The sequence below is a fragment of the Emys orbicularis genome, chromosome 16 (assembly GCF_028017835.1).
Source record: "Emys orbicularis isolate rEmyOrb1 chromosome 16, rEmyOrb1.hap1, whole genome shotgun sequence".
Lineage (NCBI taxonomy): Eukaryota > Metazoa > Chordata > Testudines > Emydidae > Emys > Emys orbicularis.
In genome coordinates, this window is record NC_088698.1 from 12,875,936 (window position 1) to 12,892,027 (window position 16,092).

The following is a 16,092-nucleotide window of genomic DNA, read 5'->3' on the forward strand; positions in this document are numbered from 1 at the left end:
CAGCTCGGTCCTCTTGGGACATTCCAGCCTCTTGGTCCTCCTGGCAGAAGCCGTGTGTGTGCATGTGTCTTGCTTCTCCACCCCCACCCCCTGGCTCTGAGCATCAGATGGTGCTCTGCCAGTGAAGTGATGTGTTGGGGTGAGGTGGGAGAACTGGGCTTGTGTGGAGAGGGGTTGTTTTTGTCCTTCAATGACTCTAATTATGTCAGAAGAAGGCTCCCCCCACCCCCGCCTCCGAGCCCAGGCTGGCTTCAGGGGAGCATCAGGAAGATGATTTATGTTGCTCAGTGGCTGGAGCTGAGCTGATGCTGCTAGTTCTCATTATGCTGGGGCCAGGAGGAGTTTAATTTAATATCAATGTGTTTGTGGGTGGAGACATGGTCAACTGCCAGTTCCCTAATGTGGAAGGCAGGATAGGAAAGTGTGGCTAGGTGGACAGACCCACTTATGAGTTTTAAGTGGCTTTGGCTGAATGATTTCTGCTGACACCAGCTGCATCATTGTCATTTGGTGCAGGGGCAAAGAGAATTCCACAAACAAGAAGTGATCTGTCAAGCCTAGCTTCAGGGTCAGGGAAGCCAGCCAGGAATGTTCTCTCTCACGCCACCCAGGGGGACAGTGTGGGTTCAGAGGAAAAATAAAGGTGACCATTACCCCAATTTAAAAGTCATTGCTCTGAGTCAGGGCCATTTCCCAAGATTCTGTGCAATCAAGGCGGCAGTTCTGGAATATAGTTTCCAATCCTGATGGGAGGGATAGGGCGAGACCTTGAAATAATGCAGCATTAGCAAATGCCCATCTGAAAAGATAAAGCAGCAGGAAATGTTCTTCCAGAGGCTTCGAGCCAACTAGTATTATTCATAAGATTTTATACATACATGAGAAATAACATAAATGTGACCTACTTAGTCAGGGAGCCTGGCATCGAATGACCAGAGTATCGCCTCTTAAGGCCCGAGCACAAGACATTGCATGGAGTGAGAAGTCACCTGTGCACCTTGAGATACAAGATCACCCAGCTGGTGGTCTACAGGCAGAGGATCTTCCCCAAGGAGAAGGGGAAGGGGTGGCAGTGCCTGTTGGATGCAGGGCTCCTTTGCCTGTGACTAGGGGCTGTCTATCTCCAGTACGATTGATGTCTTAACAGCTCTTGAGGGAGGAAGGACACGTTCACCCTAATGGGATAATGGAATAATATGCAGAGCATTTCAGCATTGAGACAGGCCAGCTGGTGGCTACAACCATAAATAACCAAAGGAAAACAAATGTATATGTTTCAGGAAGCAGCACAGTGCATGGGTGTGTGTGTGTGTGTGTGATTTGTATATAAAGAACAAAACCCATTCTATTCAGCCATATCAGGGACGTCAAACTCATTCTGTGGAGAAGACCAAATTCCATCTTTAATGATGACCTCAGCGTCCGGCTATAAATTTAGGGCTATATTCCCCTCTGGACCCACAACAGAATTCCCACTGATGGCAATGGGAGGGCTGCACAAAGATCAAGGGTAGAATCCAGTTAGCAACTAAACCTTTAGTTATTATCATCCTTAATCATTTGTTCAGAACCTTACTGGCACCTTAAGTATCATTCGAAAATAGCCCTGGGCCTAAAGAGGAGGATCTCTGGCTTTTGTTTCTTTCTGTCCCCATTCTCCTTTCTGTGCTTCTATTTCCCTTCATCTTTTTGTGTCTCCTCTTTTTTTCCCCTCTGCAGCTAGTTCCAGTTCCTGCCCCCATAGGCCTCCTTCCAAAAATGAAGCCATTAATGCTGGCATTTGAAAGTGTCATCATCAGCTTTTAGAGTTAGCACCCTGGTGAGATTTCTGGGTTGGGGAATTCACTCCTCCCAGAGGATTTGTTTTAGGCTGTCTACTGACTCAGACAGACAACACTGCGTTAGTTACACTTGGGTCACATTTGGAAGGTTGTCTTTGGAACCCTGAGGGCTAGAAACTTTTCTCTTTAAATGAAAGCTGAGGTCGCGGAGGCCACATAGATACAGCTAGTGTCTGAATGCTTTACCCTCTGGGCAATATGTGTCTCTCATGGTTTTATCAGCCCAGGGCCCCATGTATGGTTCCTTCAGATAACATGCCAGCTCCTGGGTGGTGACTGTAGCTGTTTTTATCTTACTGCTCTAACTGGCCAGATTCCAATTTCAGCTGCATGGCATACATAGTAAATAACTCTACGTTTACACCTCTGTAGTTGAGACCACAATCTGGAACAATGACAAGAAATTAACGAAAAAGCCAATGATATAAGATGCCAACATGTCCCAGCCCAGGACCACAGAGAGGCCAATCTCACCCTTTTCTTCTTTCCACGCTGCTTGTTGACTATAGGCTCATTCCCCTGGGTCTCATTTCCCCCTGGTTAGCTCATGTCCTGGCAGCCGTTCTCATGTGCTGGGGCAGAAGCGTGGGGAGAGTGTCACACTTTCACAAATGGAGTTTCCTTTCCTGTTTCTCGTTTACCTTTCAATTTAGCAGCATGTGCAGCTTTCATTTGAGGAACCGGCTTTGGGTAAAAGATATGTTGATGGAATTCACTCTGTTGAAGTTATTTCTGTCACTAAGAGAGCTGGAAGGAAGTCAGCATTACACACATGTTACTGTTTGGCCTAGGAAGGTCTGAGAACCCTCTAAACTCTTGGCTGAGAATTGGCTCTCTCCTTTTTATCTAAAAGCTTTTTGCTTTCCTGTTAAGTTAATTAAGCTTCTATTTTGTCTTCCTTGTACCATGTTGCCAGCCCCTAGCCTTTTCATCGGGACATGGGTTCAATAAGCATCATTTACAATGTCAAGCTTAGGTGACTACTGTTTGTTTTCAGAATTCAGTCCGTCTGTTCAATTCCATGCGTTACTGTGGAGCCAGCAATATTAGCCTTAAGAAGCCAAAGGAAAACCTCACTGGGGTTAGCGAACATCCCTCACATGAGAATTGCTTTTAAAAAAGCTATCACGCTCAGTGTTTCTTCCACGTCTCCTAACGTGAGAGAGAAGGTATGGTCTAGTGGTAATAGCCAGAAAATTAGGAGTCAGGGCTCCTGCAGTTTTGGACGTCAACTCCATGGAGTTTGAGAGATTCATGAGAGTTGAACAGTTGAGAGTGGATGACTCTGGGGAGGTTTTTTAATCTAGGTGATTGAGAGGAGTCCACAAAATGTTGCATCTTCCTGCAGGTCCACGCAATCTGCCATGGAGGTCTACACCTGAGAACCCATTTGTAGTACTGTGACCTTTTATTGGACACCTTACCGTATCTGAGAGGGTTGAGTGACACTGCTGTGGCTTGGGGATATAAAAGTTCAAGGGGGACTAGTTACTGCAGTTTGACTCTGTCAGTTCCAGTTGTAGGTAGGAGTAGGAACACATTGTTCTTTGGGAGTTGGACAGGCCCAAGATATTTTGTTACTGATTCCTTTGGTCACAGCTGAAGTGTCTTCTCAACAGTTCTGGGTGTCAGCTGATAAAGACCCTGCTCTCCATTTCATGCTGTTCAGTGGAAGATCAGAGGCTAATGAGATTAACATAGTCCATGATTTGATTATGGATAAGGCATCTGATGTTGCAACTGCAACCTGGTTGGATGCTGCTGCAGTGCCACGGTAGCCCAGATGTCATGCAGAGGGTACTCAGTTCAGCATGGTGATTGAGGAGGCAGTGTTGTCATGTTGGAGACAGTTGATATTAAACGTAGTCCTCCCACCCAAATCCAAATCTAATACAGCATGTTTAATATGTGGGATGGAGTTAAAATAGAACTGATGCTGGTGTAGTGCCTTAGAAATGCCTGTAGATTAGATGTAAAAATCCCCCACAGCTCCAGAGTCTGCTTGAGCTGACAGTTCCTCTTCACAGAAGTAACACAGAAGCTCCCCAGAATGGTTCTCGGGCTAGCTCAAAATTCCATGGTTGCCATATACCATGGTCCAAATGGTTGCCATGGGATGTGGAGGATCTTCAGAATTCAGTGGGTCCTGCAGTTTATCTTGTTAGACCACCACATTCTGTTATACTATGATCTAATCGCAGTAATAACAAATAACCAGGGCTTTGGAGCTGTGCTCCGGCTCCACTCCAGCTCCAGGCAAAAACCTGCAGCTCCACTGCTCCGGAGCTGCTCTGCGCTTCAGCTCCGGGCTCCGCTCCAAAGCCCTGCAAGTAACAGTGAAAGTCGGCATTCTCCTTTGACCAGTTCCATGCCATATGCCCATTGACAATCTTGCCAGCAGAGGTGTAGACTAGAGATCAAACAAGAGCTTCCCCCTTGAACTGAGCAATGAGAAAATGACAGAAAAACAGCTGGGATTGCGGGCTACCTCTAATCTCCTTTGCAGCATCACAGGATTCGGGCCACATTTAAGAGCTCAGGGTGCCTGCAGCAGATGACTGACAGCCTTTTGGAGGAAGAAATAACACAGGCAGGGATTCTGGTGGACTGCTGAGCTGGATGGAGAATGGGAGTGGAGAGCACAGGAGGAAATCCCCAAACCCTTTTGCCTAATAGTAATGTAGATAGGTTTGATCCTTCATTTCTAATTACTACTCAACAAATATATGCAGCCATATGCTCAGCATTACACCACAGAACTGAAGAGCAAGTGAGGGGTGCGGAATCAAACTCACAATTTATATTGGCTACTGACCATCTCCAGAAAGGTCAGTAGTATACAGGATAACCCCAGGACTTGAACATCTTGGTCTTTCTCACTCATGGAGGAAGTTAAAAAGAAGCCAGCACCCATGTTACTGAAAGCAGCTTTCTAAACTCTGCTCAACTGAATGTGAAATTGCAGTTAATTAAAATGGGTATTTGAGAGCCCTCTGCTGGTGGCCACATTGCTGAAAACATCAGCTTGTAAAATATTTTCCATATGGCTTTAGCCAGCTGAAAACTGTCATCTCTAAATATTTGGGTTAAGTACAGAAGAAAAGAACTTTTATCCTGAGTGCTAAACATGCACAATGCTGCAGCAGATAAATAATTACAAACATGAGCTAATTAATTGTCATAGAACCCCTGTGGACTGTAATATTAGCCCCATTTTATTGATGGGGAAACTGAAATAGAAATTAACTTGTGACCAAACCAAGGTCACACAGCGAATCAATGTGAGAAATGCAATTACAACTAGTTTTTCTGGCTCCAATCGTGTGCTTAGACCGCTATCCCATGGAACCTCTCACTCCAGTTAAACAGAAATGTTTTTCTAGATAGAGACAAGCCAATGCAGTGTACAGAAGGACCCCCTCAGAAGCTAGATTGGCACAAATTGGGGCCCACTACCCACTATGAAGACTATGGGTAGGATTCTTACACCTGGCTAATCTGCTAATCTGCTGGGCCTGTGGAAGAGAGGAAGATGGCTTGAAGTCACTTTTCACTTCCCAGTCCAGGGGCTGGCTGGGAGTTGGTTTGGTCCTTGGCATGCTTAGGCCTGGTCTACACTACACCTTTAATTCGGATTTAGTGGCTTTAATTCGAATTAACTCTGGAACCGTCCACACAACGAAGCCATTTAATTCGAATTAAAGGGCCCTTTAATTCGATTTCTGTACTCCACCCCGACGAGCGGAGTAGCGCCAAAATCGAATTTGTCAATTCGAATTAGCGTTAGTGTGGCCGCAATTCGATGTTATTGGCCTCCAGGAGCTATCCCACAGTGCACCATTGTGACCGCTCTGGCCAGCAATCTGAACTCGCATGCACTGGCCAGGTGGACAGGAAAAGCCCCGGGAACATTTGAATTTCATTTCCTGTTTGCACAGCGTGGAGAGCACAGGTGACCACAGAGAGCTCATCAGCACAGGTAACCATGCAGGCTGATAATCGAAAAAGAGCACCAGCATGGACCGTACAGGAGGTACTGGATTTGATCTCTATATGGGGAGAGGATTCAGTGCTAGCTGAACTGCGTTCGAAAAGACGAAATGCCAAAACTTATGAAAAAATTTCCAAGGGCATGATGGAGAGAGGCCACAATAGGGACACAGATCAGTGCCGCGTGAAAGTCAAGGAGCTCAGACAAGCCTATCAAAAAGCAAAGGAGGCAAACGGTCGCTCCGGGTCAGAGCCGCGGACATGCCGCTTCTACGCTGAGCTAAATGCATTTCTAGGGGGGGCCGCCACCACTACCCCACCTCTGACTGTGGATTCCGAGCTGGGGATAATCTCATCAGGGACACCTGATGATTCCGCGGAAGGGGAAGAGGAGGAGGAGGAGGACGAGCTGGCAGAGAGCACCCAGCTCTCCGTTCTCCCCAACAGCCAGGAACTGTTTCTCACCCTGACTGAAGTACCCTCCCAAGCCTCCCAAGCCAGCACCCAAGACCATGACCCCATGGAAGGGACCTCAGGTGAGTTTACCTTTTAAAATATAAAACATGGTTTAAAAGCAAGCATTTTTAATGATTAATTTGCCCTGAGCACTTGGGATGCATTCGCAGCCAGTACAGCTACTGGAAAAGTCTGTTAACATGTCTGGGGATGGAGCGGAAATCCTCCAGGGACATCTCCATGAAGCTCTCCTGGAGGTACTCCAAAAGCCTTGCCACAAGGTTTCTGGGCAGTGCAGCCTTATTCCGTCCTCCATGGTAGGACACTTGACCACGCCATGCTAGTAGCAAGTAATCTGGTATCATTGCCTGACAGAGCCTGGCAGCATATGGTCCCGGTGTTTGCTGGCATTCAAGCAACATCCGTTCTTTATCTTGCTGTGTAATCCTCAGGAGAGTGATATCGCTTAGGGTAACCTGGTTGAAATAAGGGAATTTAATTAAGGGGACTGAGGTGGCCGTTCCTACTGGGCTGTTTGCCTGTGGCTGAAAAGAAATCCTTCCCTGCATTTAGCCAAGTGCAAGGGGGGGGGGGGAGGATTGGCCCAGAGCTTTTCGCGTTTTGCTAGCAGGGATCTTCCCTGATACCAGCCACGCGGTGGGGGGAGGGATAAAGCACTCATCCCAGAGAATTCATGGCGGGTGGGGGGGGGGGTGTTAGTTTGGTTCCTGCAGGGATCTTCCCTGATACCAGCCACGCGGTGGGGGGAGGGATAAAGCACTCATCCCAGAGAATTCATGGCGGGTGGGGGGGGGTGTTAGTTTGGTTCCTGCAGGGATCTTCCCTGATACCAGCCACGCGGTGGGGGGAGGGATAAAGCACTCATCCCAGAGAATTCATGGCGGGTGGGGGGGGGTGTTAGTTTGGTTCCTGCAGGGATCTTCCCTGATACCAGCCACGCGGTGGGGGGAGGGATAAAGCACTCATCCCAGAGAAATCATGGCGGGTGGGGGGGGGGTGTTAGTTTGGTTCCTGCAGGGATCTTCCCTGATACCAGCCACGCGGTGGGGGGAGGGATAAAGCACTCATCCCAGAGAATTGGATGGGGGGGGGGGTGTTAACCTTCAGCAGCAGAAAACAAGCTAACAGGAAAACTGCAGCACAACGGGCTTTGCTTGGTATGTGGGAAAGCAGGGCGCAGAAGCCTAAAGACAGTGGCTTACCATGGCAGCATGCAAGGTGAATTCTGTTGCCCCGACCTGCGTCTGTGATCTCTAGCAGCAAAGCCACAGGCACTCAATATTAAGAGGCAAAATGCGACCTTGCACAGAAATCACATGTGCTATGTAATGTGAATAGTATACACCGTGAAAGAGTATAAGCATTGTTCTGAAAAATGTATCTTTTAAAAAAATTCTCTCCTTTTTTCACTCCCTCCAGCAGGTGCAAATGTTTCAAGCCTCCCTCCTCCTTCCCGAAGGCTATCCCAGATAAGGCGTCGTAAAAAAAAAACGAGAGAAGAGATGTTTTCCGAAATCATGCAATCCACCAGGAATGAAAGAGCTCATCTGAATGAGTGGAAGGAGACGGTTTGCAAGTATAGGAAAGAAGCCAGTGACCGTGAGGACAGGAGGGACCAACGTGAGGACATGAGGGACCAACGTGAGGACAGAAGGGACCAACGTGAGGAGAGGAGAGACGCTCGAGATGAGAGGTGGCGGCAGGAAGATCAGAGGAGTCGGGAAGCAACGCTGGGGCTGCTGCGTGAGCAAACAGACATGCTCCGGCGTCTGGTGGAGCTTCAGGAACGGCTGCTGGAGAACCGAGTGCCGCTACAGCCCCTGTATAACCCCCCTACCTCCTCACCATGTTCCATAGCCTCCACACCCAGACGTGTAAGAACACGGGGGGGGAGGCTCCGTACACCCTCCCATTCCACCCCAGTGGACAGCCCAAGCAAAAGGCTGCCATTTTTTTAACCTTTTTTTACTGGGCTTTTCCTTCCCGCAGATCCTCCTCCCAAACCCCACTCAGGTTCTGTGCCGCTACAGCCCCTGTATAACCCCCCTACCTCCTCACCATTTTCCATAGCCTCCACACCCAGATGTGTAAGAACACGGGGGGGGGAGGCTCCGTACACCCTCCCATTCCACCCCAGTGGACAGCCCAAGCAAAAGGCTGCCATTTTCTTAACCTTTTTTTACTGGGCTTTTCCTTCCCGCTGATCCTCCTCCCAAACCCCACTCAGGTTCTCTCCCTCTTTTTATAATCAATTCATAAAGAATAAATGATTTTTAAACAATGGTGACTTTATTTCCTTTGAAAGCAAGCTGGGGGAAGGGGGAGGGTGGGTTCCTTACAGAGAATGAGTCAATAAAGGGGGCGGGTTTTCAGGAAGGATAAACAAACATAAATTTCACACTGTAGCCTGGCCAGTCATGAAACTGGTTTTCAAAGCTTCCCTAATGCGCAGCGCTTCATCGTGTGCTCTTCTAATCGCCCTGGTGTCTGGCTGCGAGTAATCAGCAGCCAGGCGATTTGCCTCAGCCTCCCACCCTGCCATAAAGGTCTCCCCCTTGCTCTCACAGAGATTGTGAAGCACACAGCAAGCAGTAATAACAATGGGGATATTGGTTTGGCTGAGGTCTGAGCGAGTCAATAAGGATCGCCAGCGACCTTTTAAACGGCCAAATGCACATTCTACCACCATTCTGCACTTGCTCAGCCTGTAGTTGAACAACTCCTGACTCCTGTCCAGGCTGCCTGTGTATGGCTTCATGAGCCATGGCATTAAGGGGTAGGCTGGGTCCCCAAGAATAACAATTGGCATTTCAACATCCCCCACGGTTATTTTCTGGTCCGGAAAGTAAGTCCCTTGCTGCAGCCGTTTAAACAGATTGGTGTTCCTGAAGACGCGAGCGTCATGAACCCTTCCCGGCCAGCCCACATGGATGTTGGTGAAACGTCCCTTGTGATCCACAAGTGCTTGCAGCACCATTGAGAAGTACCCCTTGCGGTTTATGTACTGGGTACCCTGGTGCTCCGGTGCCAAGATAGGAATATGGGTTCCATCTATTGCCCCACCACAGTTAGGGAATCCCATTGCAGCAAAGCCATCCACTATGACCTGCACATTTCCCAGAGTCACTACCTTTCGTAGCAGCACCTCCGTGATTGCTTTGGCTACTTGCATCACAGCAGCCCCCACAGTAGATTTGCCCACTCCAAATTGATTCCCGACTGACCGGTAGCTGTCTGGCGTTGCAAGCTTCCACAGGGCTATCGCCACTCGCTTCTCAACTGTGAGGGCTGCTCTCATCTTGGTATTCTGGCGCTTCAGGGCAGGGGAAAGCAAGTCACAAAGTTCCATGAAAGTGCCCTTACGCATGCGAAAGTTTCTCAGCCACTGGGAATCGTCCCACACCTGCAACACTATGCGGTCCCACCAGTCTGTGCTTGTTTCCCGGGCCCAGAATCGGCGTTCAAAGCCTATAACCTGGCCCATTAACATCATAATCTCCAAAGCACCGGGGCCCGCGGTCTCAGAGAATTCTGTGTCCGTGTCCATGTCCTCATCACGCTGGTCGCTGCGCTGCAATCGCCGCCTTCTCCTCCTCCTCGCCTCTTTTTTCTGGTCCTGTGTAAGCATAAACTCCACGAGAAAGCGCGAGGTGTTTATAATGTTCAAGACTGCGTTCTGGAGCACAACGGGATCCATGCTTGATGCAGAATGGAGTCTGCAGAGTTCACTCAGGAAAAAAGGCGCGAAATGGTTGTCTGCCGTTGCTTTCAGTGAGGGAGGGGGAGGCTGTACCCAGAACTACCTGCGACAATGTTTTTTGCCCCATCATGCACTGGGGTCTCAACCCAGAATTCCAAGGGGGGTGGAGACTGCGGGAACTATGGGATAGCTATGTAAAAGCTACCCACAATGCAACGCTCTGGAAATCGATGCTACTATGGTAGCTTGGACGCACACCACCGAATTAATGGTGCCTAGTGTGGCCGAATACATTCGAATTTACAAAATCGGTTTCCTAAATTCGAATTATATAAATTCGAATTAATCCTGTAGTGTAGACATACCCTTAGAACATCCCAACTTTTATGCCAACAGTAACGGTTTCCAAGGGGCTTCAGCCACTCCTCTTCTGATCTCCAACATGCCGCCTACTCTGGCAGGAGACCAAGTAGATGGGATAAAGCCAACTATGTCAGGTTTCTGATATAGAGGCGCTTCCCCCAATGCAGCAGTGATTGAATCTCGGGCTTTACTGTGGTACATTATAAAGATAAGGGCTATCTGAAACATTCTGATCTGGGTGGGTTCAGATTTTGAAACCACCACCAGAAACCCAATTTTGGCCCTGCCCCAAGTTGGGCCCATCTCTAAATCTGACACAAATACTTCTCACATTTGAATAAAACAGAATTAGAAAGAGACCCGTTCAACTGTACTGTATAAAAAAATCCATATAATCAACAAGAAGCCATGTTGTAAAGGGGACAGTTTAAAACAGAGCTAAAGGGAATCTTCCCACACCACAACTGCCCCACAGAAGTCCCCTAGATTGGTTTGTGAACCAAGGAGGGGCAGGAAAGAAGCTAGGTAGTGTTAGTTACACTTTGACTAATCTAATACAGCTAATCCTTTTCTCCTCCCCATGTTATTTTATAGCTGTCATATCTCTGATTTTTTTCCTTTGCTCATTTGCTGCCTGCTCACCATCTCTTTTTAAACATATGGAATTACTGTGCTCAGAAATACTGTGTGAGGGATTTTTTTCATATCTGCATTAGAAGGAGTGGATCCTGCCAGCATATCTGCTATCAAAATCCATTTCAATGGCACATTCCACATTGCAGCACAGTACTTTATTTTTTTCAGGTGAAAAGGGCAATGGCACCATAACATAGAAAGCAGGGGTGAAGTTAAGTATGAGCTTACGTGACCCCACATGCAGTGAAATCCCTTTGCTGATATTAATAAAAAGCAGCACAACCCTTTGGAAGGTAAGAGGGTGTTGCTGGGTCAAGGGTGCCAGTTGTTAGCATTCTAGTCTCTTTGGAGAGATCTTTGTGGCTTGTTTCAGGGAAATGATGGTGAGAGAATTTGTTAGGAAACGTGATCTAGGAGAAAGCAACAGAGTCTTGGGAGGAACACAGGCATTCTGGGGGAGACAAGAATGTACATACTAATTATGCAGGAGGGAAGTCAGAGATTCTACTTTATAAATACAATCCTGTCTGCTGGTTCTGACCTGCAGCCATGTTCACCCTTTGCTTATGACTTAAATTACAGTGGAAAGATTGTTTGAATCAGTTCTTGTTTTTTTTCCCAGCCTCGGCTTGACTTCTGGGTTTGCTTGGCCCTTAATTCCACTTGGTGCCTCAGGGCTCTGAGTGTCTCAGTTATGCTAGGGACACTAACCTGGAGCTTGTGCGGAATAATAAGCATAGCTGATGACTCCTGGCTATAGGAAGCTTCTGTTAGGAGAATCTTGCAGCAAAGAATCTGGACCATTTTAATCAGACTTCAGTTTTAGCACTGGAGTGCTGTCTGCCCAAACTGGGATTTCAAACTGGGACATGCAGGTGAAGAACTGCTTGCTGTACAGATGGCATCCAGGTGGTACCCAGTTTTTTACTCTGGAACCTGGCATCACTGGGTATTTACTTCTGGACCAGTCCTGTCCCAGGCATCTCTGACATCCAACTATTTAGTAAAAATGTCATGTTGATAGAAAGGAAGTGTGTGCACCCTTTAGAATTTGTTTTGAGGGAGTTGTCAACCATTTTAAATTATCCCCTTGGTCAACTATCTCCATCTGAGCTGATTACCAGAGCAACCTCCATTCATATCAGAGGGTTCCATTATTTCACAGAATATTAGGTGGTCCAGGTAATCCCGAATTGGATGCAAACCTCTTTCAGAATTTTGGGGAAGTTCTGAGTCAGCATTCAGAACTCGATTCAAGCATCATAACTCTGATCTATCTTTGTAAGGGATTGAGTCGGGATGTTCAGATTTGGATCCAGGCTCTCTCTGTATTTGATATGCCATCATCTGGGGGAACAGAAATCATATTCCTTTATTAGGTTATCTTCCTGATGAATTTCAATATTTGGTGGTTTGGAAATGTGTTGGCCATTCTATTCCTTTATCTGTACACAGTTCCAGAGAAATAGTCTGGTCTCCCTCCATCCCTATTATTACTTCTAGTTCTGTCATTACCCTTAGTAGCAATGAATAGGAATGTCTACATTGCCTGTGTTACAGCGCAGCTCCATCAGCGCTGTGACATGGGCAGTGTCGACACGCTTTATCGCCGGGGAAGAGCTCTCCTGGCAATAAAAAAACCCACCCTGAACAAGCACGGCTTCTGGCAATAAAGCACTGTCTATACTGGCGCTTTTCAGCGCTAAAACTTTTGTCGCTCAGGGGTGTGTTCCCCCCCCCCCCGAACGACTAAAGTTTTAGCGCTGAAAGTGGCAGTGTAGACACAGCCTAGGCCTTTGTTGTACTGATGCAGGGTGGTTAGTCTAGTACACAGGAAATGTATTGTTTTTTCAGGTCTCTTCCCTACACAAGTATTCTTTTCAGAGGCTTCAACTTTATTGCTCTGAAGTCAATTTCCTACACGTAGTACACTTTAAACAAGGCTAAATTACAAACAAACAAGCCACCAAAAGAGAAGTCACTGTGAGTTCATGCTAAGATTAGAAAAGAAACTTGGAGAACAGTTCAGCTATGTGACCTTATTCAGGAGTTGGACACGGAACACACTTGCTGCTATGTTGTTCTCTATCGTTTGCAACGCGCACAGAAAAGAACTTGGTCAATCCCAAAACAAGGCCAGACCCTAATCAGTTTGTTCCCAGGATGGGCTCCAGCAATAGCACAGCTAGGAAATGCTTTCCCAGCTCACAGCCATGCTGGGTATTGACATGAAAATGAGCTGAGTGTCGATCCCTTAAAAATCCCCCTGTAGTTTCAGCTGGATACAACATTGATTTTCTGTTGTGCAGTGTTGTTGTGCACTGTTAAATACCTGCCACCTTCCACCCAAGAGGTGGATGAAGTGATTCTTTATATATAGCCTTTAAATCAGCTAGTAGAGCACTTTAGGATTCAGATGAAAGCTTCTATATAAATATCAGTCATTATTATTATCGCATTGCAGGAAAGCACTGGGGAAACAAATATTTCCTCAAAAACCAATTCTCCAGGCTCATGGCCCTGGACGTTCAGGTAGAACTGCGGTGATGTGTCTAGTAGGAAGGCTTAGATAAAATAGATAATATGCTAACTACCCTCTGTCTAAAGGAGTTCCTCCCTTCCCCAACTGTTCCCTTTTTCCATTTGCAATTTGTATTTGTCACCTTTTGTGTCACAGCATAGCACCATCCCAACTATTAACTAATCTTGAAAATTCCCCAAAAGACTAGAAAATTGGTTAACTAATTTCCTGTGTCCTACTTCCACGCCCCCTCCTCTACTCACACAAACATCAAACCAGTGCCTTTCCTCCTCTACAATTTGCACATAAGTAAGGCTGCGTGTCTGTCACGGAGGTCACGGATTGCGTAACTTTCCGTGACCTCCGTGACTTATGCAGCAGCTGGTGCGGCTGGCTCCGGGGTTGCCCGAGCAGATCAGGCAGCCCCTGGGCCAGCCGCACCGGCCGCTGCTGGGGCAATTTGGGTGTGGGACGGGGCTTGGGGCTGGGGCAGGGGATTGGGGGGCAGGGTGGTGCTTACCTGGGGGGGGGGGGCTCCTGAAAGTGGTCAGCAAGTCCCTGCAGCTCCTGGGTGGAGGGGCCAGGGAGCTCTGTGTGCTGCCCACAGGCATCGCCTCTGCAGCTCCCATTGGCTGCGGTTCCTGGCCAATGGGAGCTGCAGAGCAGGAGCTTGTGGCAGGGGCAGCACATGGAGCTCCCCTGGCCTTCCCTCCCCCTAGGAGCTGGAGGGACATGCAGAACTGGGTAGGGAGCCTGCCAGCCCTGCCCCCACTCCACCCCTTCCCCCAAGCCCCCGTCCCACCTCTTCCTGCCCCTGCTCCCCCCCATTCCACCCCTTCCCCCAAACCCCCATCCCACCTCTTTCCAGCTTCTGCCTCCTCCCCTGAGCGACGCCAGGAGCCGGCAGGGCAGGCTGGGGCTGGGTTGCTTGCTGCTGCCAGTGCCAGACCCCCTGCTAAACTCCCAGGCCGCCCTGGACCCCACATCCCGAAGCGCAGGGCCCCCCAAAGCACGGAGCCAGGGGTGGTTGCCCTGGTCCATCCCGGCTCTGGTCACCAGCAAAGGTGAAAAACAGGTTTCCTGTCAGAGAAGAGCTGTATATCTATCTACCTGTTTACATGTGAAATGAGTACAGTAACTCCTCACTTTAAGTCGTCCTGGTTAACGTTGTTTCGTTGCTGATCAATTAGGGAACGTGCTCATTTAAAGTTGTGCAATGCTCCACTCTTACGTTGTTTGGCTGCCTGCTTTCTCCATAGCTGGCAGCCTCCCTACGCCCCCCCCCCCACCCGCTGGCAGACCCCGTGGATCAGCGCCTTCCCCTTCCTCCCCTGCCTCCTGCCCACGGCAGTCAGCTGGCTTGCGGCGTTTAGGGGGCAGGAGGGAGGGGGGAGGAGCGAGGACTCGGCGCGCAGGCTCCCCCTCCTTCCCCTGTCTCCCGAACGCCGCAAGCCAGCTGATTGCCCCAGGGAGGAGGGGAGGGAGGGGAAGCCTGCACGCCGAGTCCTCGCTCCTCCCCCCCTCCCTCCTGCCCCCTAAACGCCGCAAGCCAGCTGATTGCCCCGGCAGGAGGGAGGGGGGAGGAGCAAGGACTCGGCGCGCCTCCCCCCTCCCTCCCCTGCCTCCTGCCCGCGGCAATCAGCTGGCTTGTGGTGTTTTGGGGGCAGGTGGGAGGAGCGAGGACTCAGCGTGCAGGCTCCCCCTCCCTCCCCGTCTCCCGAACGGGGCAAGCCAGCTGATTGCCCCAGGCAGGAGGGAGGGGGAGGAGCGAGGACTCAGTGTGCAGGCTTCCCCCTCCCTCCCCTGCCTCCTGCCCGCGGCAATCAGCTGGCTTGTGGTGTTTTGGGGGCAGGTGGGAGGAGCGAGGACTCAGCGTGCAGGCTCCCCCTCCCTCCCCGTCTCCGGAACGGGGCAAGCCAGCTGATTGCCCCAGGCAGGAGGGAGGGGGGAGGAGCGAGGACTCAGTGTGCAGGCTTCCCCCTCCCTCCCCTGCCTCCTGCCCCAGGCAATCAGCTGGCTTGCGGCGTTTAGAAGGGAGGGAGGGGGGAGGAGCGAGGACGCAGTGTGGGAAGTAAAGGGGGACAAGGTGGGGAGAAGAGGCAGGTCAAGGGTGGGGGCTTGGGGGAAGTGGGTGGGCTGAAGGTTGAGCCCCCTGCCCCTGGTGCTTGCAGAGTAGGGGAAGCTGCTGCTGCTGCGCAACGTGCTTCTCCTAGCCTACAGCACCTTCAGCCTCCTTGCCTGCCTCATCTCCAGTGCCAGTGGGCTGTGCCTGTGTAGGGTAAGGCAGGGGCACCTCCCAACTATAGTACTGTACCTGTATTAAATTGCTTGTTTAAAATTGTTTAAAACTTATACCTGTATTAAATTGCTTGTTTAAAATGTATATAATGCCTTTTGTCTGGCAAACATTTTTTTCCCTGGAACCTAATCCCCCCTATTTACATTAATTCTTATGGGGAAATTGGATTTGCTTAACATCGTTTCACTTAAAATCGCATTTTTCAGGAACATAACTACAACATTAAGTGAGGAGTTACTGTATTGTCTTGTTCACAGTGGGTCTC